General features: G+C 38.7%; 1 long non-coding RNA gene across 1 annotated transcript; it reads right to left on the bottom strand.

The window, feature by feature from the left end:
• Positions 1 to 2,428: 2,428 nt before the first annotated feature.
• Positions 2,429 to 5,140, bottom strand: LOC147752156 (uncharacterized). The gene is made up of 2 exons (XR_015314879.1): positions 3,751 to 5,140; positions 2,429 to 2,987 (listed from the first exon to the last, which is right to left on the bottom strand). It is a non-coding gene; the product is annotated as an uncharacterized LOC147752156 (long non-coding RNA).
• Between the last annotated feature and the right edge of the window lie 6,309 nt (positions 5,141 to 11,449).

The following is an 11,449-nucleotide window of genomic DNA, read 5'->3' as shown; positions in this document are numbered from 1 at the left end:
TGAACGAAGACTATTTACAGATATAGTTTTATAGCAGCATTAAATGCGGTGCAAATACTTTATTGATAAGCCCTTACCACCGTTGGGTATCCGCCGTGATAGAGAAGAAATACTACCAGAAAAAAACAAACATTGTATGAGATCCTTTAGAACCTTGATGCAAGACAAGTCTTAAAAGCTTTGCGTTGTCCGAAGCTACTTAGCTGACCTGGATGTCTGAAGAACTTTCAAATTATGCGTCATTAGCAGCCGGAATATAATAAATATTTATATCAAATATGATGAAATGCTTGTAGAGTTTATCGAAAATTGGTAAAAACGGTGGCAAAGAGGCCTTAAGCAACAGGACACTTCGTTAATGGTACGCTTATATTAAGAAGGTAAATGGCGGACAAAGATGACAGAATAAACGTCTATGCCGCAGCGATTCAGCTGGAAAGTCTACTTTTTTTGGAGTAAAACAGATAATATGATTCCGGTCGGCTCAACGTGAGATTTCTCGAATCCCGTGAGATGCCATTGTAACGAGAACACTAATGATGTGGTGTGGTCTATTCGAGCGCAAGCTGATTCTGATACCTGCAATGAATACCAGAGGCATTTACCATAATGAGATGCTGTACAGAAAGGAACCAATCGATATTGCCAGATAATTCGAATTCTTAGAAAGCCTCACGGATGAGCAACGCGGCAATCGACAATACACAAATTACGGTTACCTGACGACAACGCACGACTTCACCTCGATCGCAACCATGAATGAGGAAAATATTAAGCAATAACCTCAGCTCCAACTTTTCTACGTTTACATACCTATGATTTTAATTGCTTCCGTTCCCTAAATAGGGTGACAATTGACGCAGCGTATATTCATCGATTTGTTTACATGAGCGATTGATAGCGAGAGTAAGTATGGTGATACAGACTATAAATACACAACTATTAAAAAAGTACCGAAGCGCGGGCTTCAACGTGTGAGTAAGAAAGGAGAGGACATTTAACATATACCAAAACATAGTTTTTCTATCTTGAATAATTCAATTCTTCGCCAAGTTTCTTATTCGGATAAATAGGTCTGGACAGCCTAACAAATGGTAAATAGTGAATCAGGAAATGGCACGTATGCAAGCCTACGTAGTTACAAAATACATACGTATTTACAGTCAAAACAAAACAAATCAAAACCATACTAGTCTATGACAACTGTTCCAACTTTTTTAAGGCGTTTTACATTTAATCGAGCATACTAAAGATTACAAGAATAATTTCAACCATTACGCCTTTTAGATTTATAGATCATCTTCCAATACACAAGGCTGTTGAAATGTCGAAATGGACCTTGCGCAAAAACCGGAATGTTGCGATCGGGCGGACCAGTTGTGTGACCAGATCTACCAACTCCTTTCGTATACTCAAAGATAATGTTTTAAGACGAGTATCAAGCATTTTCGAAGTAAATTTCTAGAAATACAAACATTTGAAGATGTTCATACAGTGATAGCAATCATAAACCATCATTTTCAAACCTATACTTTCCAAAATTAATTTAAAAAGCAGCAAATTTCGAGCAAGCTAATTTCGAAAAATTGCTGAAATATATCTACAGAGCAGTCTTACTTAGCTATTGAAATGTTAGAAAAGCAATGGTGAAAGCAGTCGTGGATTTGCTTTCCCTTTATCTCTCCGCAACTTTTTTACTTCCATGTTGTTCGCATGCGTTTTCTCTTCCCTATAAAGCGGTATCCTTCCCACACCTGCCAGATTTTTTTGCAGAGATTCAAAAACCGCTAGCGCAGAGCCGGAAAGTTGTGCCATTATGTATGGTGTACACGACTTCTTTAAAAGCGGTTTGCTACGCAAATAAACAATCGGCTCCCGTTTTTTACACTTAGCGTTGTTGTTAGACATCACTTTAGACAGCAGAATCCCAGCAAAAAAGTGTTCACGGCTGTTTCGAACCGTGCCAGAAAATTTCGTTATCATGGAACCGGAAAATGTGCTTCGTTCCGGTCGATGACCTCAGGGTCAATGCGGATTACCTGAAGACACTTTCGAAATACACGGCCGGCAAACACTTTTGTACTGACCTAAGAGATGAATTAGATCATGAAACTATCTTGAGCCATATCAACTCGATGGGATTTATAAAAAAAAAGGAAGGTCTCCAATTGAGGCGTAACTTTTTATTATATCGCGCCTGGCACTGAGCAAATTCGAAGCGGGCTATTGGACTATGGCAAGTGTTCTCTAAGTTAACTGAACTTGGACAATAGACCTGGAAATTTCTAATAATACGGATTAAGCAAATCGGCTAAGGTATAGCGTAAGGTCATAGAGTGCTGGCGATTACAAGGTAAATTCATTTGTTGTTAGAATTTTAGTGAAACGTTGCTTTTAAAAACGATCAGATGAAAAACTATCAAAATCATTTTTACAAACAATTTATTTGCTGACTCAATGCACGAGAGATTTCTAGATTCATATATATAAGTCTTCGTATTATGTACCTACGTCTCCCACATAATAACACTGTATTGAAGTTAACGGGGTCGGTGTACCAGCGATGTAACGTCCTATCGTGTCGAGAAAATAATTTGGTTCACCATTAATAGCCGCAGTTGAATTTGTGTCACTCGTGTGTCTGAAGCAGAACGGAACAAATGTACGATTGTGATCTGTAAAACAGCATGTGATGTCGTCACGGTGTGGCTTACTTCGGACATCAGATCTTCCAAGACTGCGTTTATGAAGCCGTATCGTCTGCAAGCACGCTCAGAAACCGGAACTGTCACAGCTTTCTTGTTGGCACTGGAAATTGCCACCGGGCATCTGTGTTCACTTTTTTTCTCTCAAACAATCAGGTTAATCCTGGAATCTTTCCATGTTACTTGTCTCAACGGTCGAAAAGACGGTTCCACTGAACAAAGGCGCTGTTCGTCCGTAATTGGATGTAGGTGATGCAGTCATAATTTCGACAGATGTACATGCTGCGATATCAAAACAGTATCACAGATTACAATGCTAAATGAAAGGACTATCCAAAATATGACATTTTAAAAACAGGCTACTTTCGTTTTCAACACATCACAGCGAAGGTTCTGTGGCACCTCTGTTCCATCTGTCCTTCATCTTATTTTTGGATCTATTCCGTTAAGATCGTAGTGTCATTTGGACCAGTCCATGAAATGCCAAATGGAGCATAAAATCAGATTCATCAATTCAGCCGTTAGCTCTATATAAACCTACTGATCTCTGTGCCTTTCCAATAATAATAAGAGTAGGAATATAAAAAAATATCTTAGATTTAGCGAAAAGTTTTTCCGCTCTAAGATCGCTGTGCGTGAGGCAAAAATTTATAGTAGGCAGGACATATTTATCGCTTGATTAAATCCTTATTTTTATACATCAAAGAATTGTTTATTCAGCGCCTCTTAGACATTATGTGATGATGCTGTAATGAAACTGGTTTTTCTAGAAACGTTTTTGTTAAAAGCTTCAAACTAGACTTTTTGGCTTTAACCATCGATTGCGAATTGCGGGCAGCAGAATACATCATTGTTTTTCACGCAATAATTCCAGCTGGTTTTTGTTTGGTATTCAACTATGTGTTGCTTCTCTCGGTAAGACGCCAATTTTTATGATATGATGTTTAATATCATCCACTATTTAATAGACACTGGCTAAGATTAAGGTCAAAATTACTTGTATCACTCGTATTTGGCTTACAAGTCTCTATTTTCACTCACGAACCTATTAACAACGGCGTGTAGTTCCAGCCTCTAGCGACTCGCGTCCTAGTTACGCTGCTTAGAAGCAACTGCAGGAAATGTGCCTGAACTTCAGGTTCAGCGAACGGTTTGTGACGAAAGTTGGCTGTACGGACCGAATAATGATACAGAGATATATCTTGTCTTGTGTGAAATTCGTTTATATACTTCTCATTGCCTATTAAGAACTTAACGTGCAATGCTATTTTGTAAATACTGCTAGTCGACACCAGAGGTCCTTGTCCATAATTCTAAGAATTAACAGAGCATTGTTATAGAAGGACAATGACAGACTTTGGGATCATGCCTCCAGGAAGTTTGCTATAGGATTAGGCAGAAGGATTGTGCTCTCAAAGATGTGACCTTAAAAACGATCCCCTCGAATTAGGCATGGGCAGGCAAGAGATTTAGAGCAGTGCGGAGACGTTACGCAGTCTACAGTACGAGAAATTTAGCTAAAAATAAGTAGATAATGTGGCTTCAGACAGCTAGCTGATCGATACTATCTTTCAATAAACATTTGATGTTTTTTGTGCTCTGTATTCGATTGCCATTAGCTATCATTTGCATCACCAAAGTGTGTGTATTGTGTTTCTTTTGGCCTACAAAAAAATTACAACTAATTAAGTTTAACTAGGTGCTTCATGTAGTAAATGAAGTATCTACTGAAAAAGCGATTGTGGTTTATGTAGTTAACATTTTTTAGTTTGCAGGTCTGTAGCGTACTTTCTAATTAGAATAATATGGAAACAAATACTGAGAAAGGGTTATGTCAAATAAGTTTTTCAGATGGAGCCATTTAGCGAAGGATTATATCTGCACTAAATGTTTGCTTCAGGATATAGAGTTGTTTGCTCATTATACATTCATATCATACGATAGATATGAAATCGTCCGATTGCTAAAATAGACAGGCTTTGTTTACCTAATAGCATGTCAGATTTAGCAATATCGTTAGCACACAGGAGGACATGGAGAATCACGAACCCTAGTTGACTGCGTCCATAAGTTTAACAATCGCCGCATAAATCTTCAATTAATAGGGATTGCATTGTTTGCACTGGAGTCAAGTTGTTGCTAACACAACTGAGTAGAGCAGAGTAGATTGATCTATTAAACATTCAATCCGTTTCTACGATGGTGCGCTGGTAGCATTTGTTTGCTTAACCGAAAAACACTCAGTGACATGGTTTAGATTTCCAAAGAAGCATTCAACTAAGACAAGACCGGACGTAAGGCTAGAAACATTCATTGTTAGCACTAGATCCGCCTCTTTTGTGTCTTCGGAAAGGTCAGGTATCCTTCCACGATCGACGATGCGCTAAACCGACACGCTTCCTAACAAAGGCTCCGTCGTGAACGGCCTCGGTCCTAGCGACATTTTCACCGCGGTCCTGAAAGCGTTTACACAGTTGATGATTATCTAGTAAGTAAAGTAAAGCTTTAGTCCAAACTTCAGAGTCATGATTATGAGCCACCGAAAGCGTTGAGACAATATGTAACCCGTGAGGAGGACGACTGATATCATTTGCGTTTGTTCATTTCCACTTGTGGCCAACTGTCAGAGATTTTCATGAAAGGGAATTTCGCACTAAATTGATGTCGCCGCATCTGGACCACTAATTGCAGCCATTCTAACAGGAGCATTATTTCGAACATATTTACCTTGTTTATGTTTTTTGAGGAGATCATTATGAAGGTTAGAACGAACAAGCGTGTAGTGGATGCGAAAATACAAACGTGAAGAGCCCAAATCTGTCTACGGTTACATGAGATGAAGACGAGATTGTGGATCTTCAAATAAATAAAACATCTACAAATGATGTATTCGAACGTCTGTTCAATGTAACCAGCAGCGTTTCACTTGGTAACAATTCTTCCGTTAAAGCAAAGAGCTTCATTTGTGGCCATAAAGTAAGGAACTTTAGAAGGTCTCGCTGTGAACATGAATACTGATACTAAAATGTCGAACGTACAATAAGCTCCTCCGCCAATGGAGTGATTCAATGGTACAAGACATCGCATTACCTTCATCACACGTTCTTTAACCACAGTCTTAGTGTAACGTCTTCAAATGCGCACGTATAACTAACTCACACAATGACCATTTTGATCTCTGGAACACTGAATGTTTTGAAAAAAAATTAAAAAGAACAGAAATTAGAGGGCCTAAACTAAAATCATCTTTGGCAAGATGGAATTGTTGATAATACACGTTTGGCACTCCTGATATTTTTCCATTTAAATATTATACATCCTACTGGTCTACCTTTTATAATGTACCTTTAATAGGTTCAAACATAGTAATCGTGCCAGACAGTTACAGTGATATATAGTCTATAAAACCATCTTGAAATAGATTTACAGATGTTGCGTATTCGTAGATATGGCCAACTGATGGAATATTTATTTCAATAATATAATTTGCTCCACAGCTCATTATTTATACGGATTCCAAAGGCAGAAGTAGGACGCGCAGCATATTTATGCTGATATTTAGAAGTTGCACAAAGTCACTTACTATTTTGCAAATCAACAACGTTTAAAATGAGGATAGTGTAACACACGAAGCCGGAATCTTCGTCTGTGTTATATAAATGCCTAATACATTATAAAATTCTATATTTGCGTGCAAGTTGTATTGAAGTTACGATCCGTTACAAGCTGCTTTTATTCTGTATCTCGGAAGGGCTCTCCTTTCATAAACTTCTTTCAACCATTCGCCGATATCCTTTGCTTCATTTTATGTCTCGTACACTTTTCGTTTAACATAATATATAAAGAAGGCTACGGTAAGTATAAGTTAAATTGTCCAAATAGATATATGATCTCTCTATCAGAATTATAAGCAAGCTCAACACATGGTGTTCCTACGTGGCCGATTCCTAGCCTATGCATCACATATGAGCTGTTTTCGTTTGCTCATGCATCATGTTCTAATAATTAACTTCTAGCCCTTTTTTCGCCTCAACTGCTAAAGCTTTTCAGTTAAAGTATACGGTTCAGGTAAAAAAAAAAACAACATTCACTCCACTCGTTCCATCTAAATTGTCCTTCAAGAAGAAAGTTTTCTTTTGATTAAATTGGTCTTTCGGTCGCTAGAACTCCGAAGCGTCGCTTACAGCCGTTATACACAAGTAAGTCGGTTAAATAAAATACAATATCGCTCGATCGAACCAGAGCGAAACGTCACGGACTTTTTGGCTCACCAGCTGCTCCTAACATAGTGTACCAACGACTGTGCCCACATGCAGGGGCCATTGATTTGAAAAAAAGGTTAGGCTACGATTATGTGTGTGACAATGGGAAATCCATAGCCATGAAATCATCTGCTTGTTGAAGTTTCGCACATTTTTCAACTTAACAAAGTTCTCGTTTTAAAGAGGTATTACTCGAATTTGTGATTTAGAATCGTAAGTCGTATCTAGCTACGTTACGGCACAGAAATTGCTATATTAATTTTAAATCATCAAGTATTGCGCTCAATGCTTGTTCCAGCAGTTATGAGCAGCGCAGTCCGGTTGAACAGATTGATTAGGCAGCTTTGAGTTCATATTTTACTTTTTCTTAAGGTCGAAGCGTCCTCGCAGGACTGTCCAGGCATTAAACAACTGCAGGATCAATTTAAGCTAAACCATGGTAATACCTGATCCTCAACTCGCTATATGTAAAGGTAACATTTTCATCCTAGAGCTAAGACTGTTTAGGAACTCTAGCGTTGTCTAAGTATATTACTCACACAATATTTGTGAAATGTAAAATTTTACGAGTTACACACAGTATATAGAGCAAACCGAACGCGGTAAGCGCAAAGCTATCTGCAGACATGCTCGACTCTTGACTATTTTTAACTAAAATGTTTGTATAAATAAAGTTTACCGAAATGACTTTTAGGATGTTTGTTTAACATGATCAAAATCTTATTCATTAACAGTTTTTTCGCTCGAACGAACAACTTCGTCTGCAGCCATAATTTGCAGTTTGACAAACGTCATTTATCGAAGTTACTCGTGTAAGGTAAGAGGCCGTCTTGCCAGTTCCTAGAATGCTAATTGTTATTCGAGCTTAAGTAGGCGTAGAAGATTTATCGCCAACAGCCGTAGTTTACTTCAAAATCGGAACGAGTGGGTTTAGGTCTCCAAAAGTGTCCATAACGTTCACCATGAGAAAATGGGACGGAGTGGTCCTGAGGATCTCATACGTGGATGTAAGTAACGATAAAACGCGCGTTTATCATTAAATTACTTTGATATTTTAGTCAAATGTGAGAAAAATTTTCGGAGTAGTCAACGGTGATATAACGACATCTTCGTTTAGGCCATAAACACACGATCGATAACTTGTTAGCATGAGTAAAACTGGCCATGGAAGACCGTTCCTAATAAGAAAACTATTCATTATAGTAACGTTTTTCTACATATGGAAATTGTAGAGCTATAAAAATAGACCAGCTCATGTTTTTGTAACTGCATTCGGTGGTTTCGCTATGCTTTTTTATGTTTTTATTTTTTGAAAAGGAGTTACGTTTGATACTTGTATATACAAGATTTCGTGTTTGCAATGCAAAACAATTCAAAACGGACTGATTTGGATAAAGTGTACAAGTTAAAAGGTACAAGCCACTGAAATCACAGGTTTTTTTTTTTTGCCCATGCTATACTTGTAATGTTTTTTCTATACGTACGAATAAGTAATTTAGAACACAGACCTCCTTATTCCATGTCAACAGGCTCAGCATCCACTTTGCCGTATCGATCGCCAAAAATAATCAGAAACATGTTCGAAGCTTTGAAACGATAAAAACAAAACTAAACATTACTTCCTAATGAAATTAGAACACTGTTGACAATACATTATATGGTGCTTCTGATGTTTTTCCGTATGATTATCACACATCCTACCTACTGCACACCTCCTATATTTGTCAGTACACGAATGAGCTCTTATGAGGACTTCAGTAGATACATGGGGACGCTGGATCCATAGTGCATAGAAGCAACAATCAGCAGACTGAAGCGTCGTCTGTGTGAGAAATAAGGTACCGTAATAGCTACTCGGTGAATAATCACACAACGATATGGCCTATAAATTATTAGGGCACGTCTCGAATTGTGACCTGATGTTGAATATCTATCGGTGTAACAAATTAATGGTTAAGATATTTACTTTTATTACAGTTCGATCCATATTACCTTCCTTATACGGATTCCAAAGGAAGAATTAGGATGCACGGCATAGTCGGGTCGCTTATTGGCAACATCACGGAATCACTAAACATAACGTAAGCTAACGACGATCGAAGTGCGGACAGTGTAATAAGTAGGACCTAAGTGTTCCTTCATCTGTTCGTTTATCTTCGAAAAAGATACCACGTTCCGACAGTTTGTGAAAATATTATATTTTCAGCTCCGAAGCTATATTGAAGTTGTTGAGTAAACCTGTTTTCTCCAAATTGTGCATTTAACTTTTTCATGACGAGCAGTCTAATGAACATGGTTGGCACATCGTTTAAGATATTACCAAAGCTCCTAGCTCTAGTAAGTTATGTTAATTGTACTTGTACTTGTACTTTGTAGCTGTATCGATCAATGACGAATTTTTGATTGCGTATTTTTGACGTCACCAAAAGAGATTAGCTATTTTGCATTCATCTTATTTTCAAGAGCCTTTTTTTTACAGACTAATGTTACTTGAATTTTATTGATTTTAGGTACGAGGTAATTCCAGCCTCACGTGGAGAATACGGGATGCTGTTTCCTAACATGACGTTGACTGGCACTCTCCTCCAGCTTCAAAAGGGAGTGGGTTATCTGTATAGTTTTTGACTGGGGAATGTATCTATCCTGTCGCTCGATACTTGAGAAGTGCTTCGAAAGGCAATTTTGTAACCATCTAACCATTTGACCCACGCATTTTAGACTGTACTGTTTGAACTTCATAAAATATGTGAAGGAAATCAAAAGTCTAGGTCGGGTTGAATAGATAGACATCTGGAACCTACAACAAACGTCTAGAATTACCAGGAGGCTAGGTAAGGTCATGAGATCTCCTATAGAGAATACTTTGAGAATTAGAGGCTTTCAGTTACGTGTTAATAATGCTCCAACTGTTTCTTTACTGCCAAACCTCCCACTTGTAAACGTTAAGAACTAAATTTTGAAACTTGCATATCGTTTTCTTTTTTAAAATGGCCATTTTTCCGCGGTCGGCGGTAATGTAAAATGATAGCAGGTGTGGCGCTTTGTATAGGATAAAAACGTGTGAAATGGATGAAATTTGGTGCTACTTGAACTTTGTAGAGCGGAAAGATCCCTTATTCATTAAAGTTGCTTTCAGAAAGACCCTGTTTAATTAAAATCGGATGCGAATCTCCTACCCGGAGGGAACAAAATGCACAGAGCTGAACATCACAGTAAAAAAAGGAAAAATTAAAACGTCGTTTACAGCGCGGTATTTGGAGACCACTCTTGATCGGCGCACATAGGTTACACACTTGCTAGTGCAGAAAAGATCTTGAGAGATCTTGCAAAGCTCATGCCTAGCATCTGTGGGGCGTGGAAGATAACCGGAGGCTCCTTAGGGCAGTGTGGAGTTCATAGCTTTCTATGGGGCTTCTCTAAAAACAAGATGGCCTGCAATCGAAAACTCGATCAAAGGGATCTTTTGTATCCCTAGCGTACCGCGTGGTCAGTACACGAGCGGCACTTGTCTTGGTTGAATTTCTCGGAACCTGGAGGCGAAGGAAAAGGATGGGCAAAGCAACTAGTAGATCTAAGCGAGGCAATAGACGAACGAGAGCACGATTGGTTTGTCATTCGTTGGTTTGCACCAAAAGTCAGCATCAGGTCCATAATATCGAACATAAAACTATGGGTATAAAGGAAAAGAAGCAGATTCACCTTCTACCTAGCGCAGTTCCTTACGGGACATAGAGCTCTTTCAGAGCAATCTCTGAAAGAGCTCCATTTGACATTTGTGCAATATACCCTGAGGATTCGGAAGATTTTCTCTTTACACGCTGGCTTACTGCTCTACCCTGAGACACAGAAGATACAGCTGTACCAATTCTGTCCTTGTGACTACTCTCATAGACGGTAAGAGGCGAAGCTTCATAAGACACATGTTTGTTCAACGAAGCTTGAAATGAAGGAAGTAGGTTCACATGGAGCTCATAGCGAAGAAAAGGGTTTTCAAAGCAAGGCTCACCAGATAGGCAGAGACAGACGCCTAAGGGTTGGGTTCCCAGAACGGCCGGGAAGTTAAAACTTCCCGGTTTAGGGAACTATCCTCCAAACACCTGTAGTACTGCCTTGTTCAAGTGACGTATAGAAAAGAAACAGATCTATTGGATAGACGTTTTGGCATAATCAAATTCATCCGTCGAAGCCAAGCTCCATGTCCATCGATCCATGAGACATTCCTCTTTTAATGTTCGATCGTGCGGAAATAGAATTAGCCAAGCTATCTTAGAAAAACTGAATTTGGATTGAGATTAATAAACATAGCATTATAGCATTTCGCTTTACTAATGTGATCATTACATCTCGTTTTGTTCCCTATGTTAGGAGATCGATTTAGCACTCGGGCCGTTCATTGCTGACCGGTATTTTCACGAGCATTTTAGCATGCATTCTTCATTGGTGTAAGAGTTCAGGCGCTTTAAGGGTTCGCATTGGAACCAC

The sequence above is a fragment of the Varroa jacobsoni genome, unplaced genomic scaffold (assembly GCF_002532875.2).
Source record: "Varroa jacobsoni isolate VJ856 unplaced genomic scaffold, vjacob_1.0 scaffold_1451, whole genome shotgun sequence".
Taxonomy (NCBI): Eukaryota; Metazoa; Arthropoda; class Arachnida; order Mesostigmata; family Varroidae; genus Varroa; species Varroa jacobsoni.
This window is presented reverse-complemented; position numbering and strand designations above follow the sequence as displayed.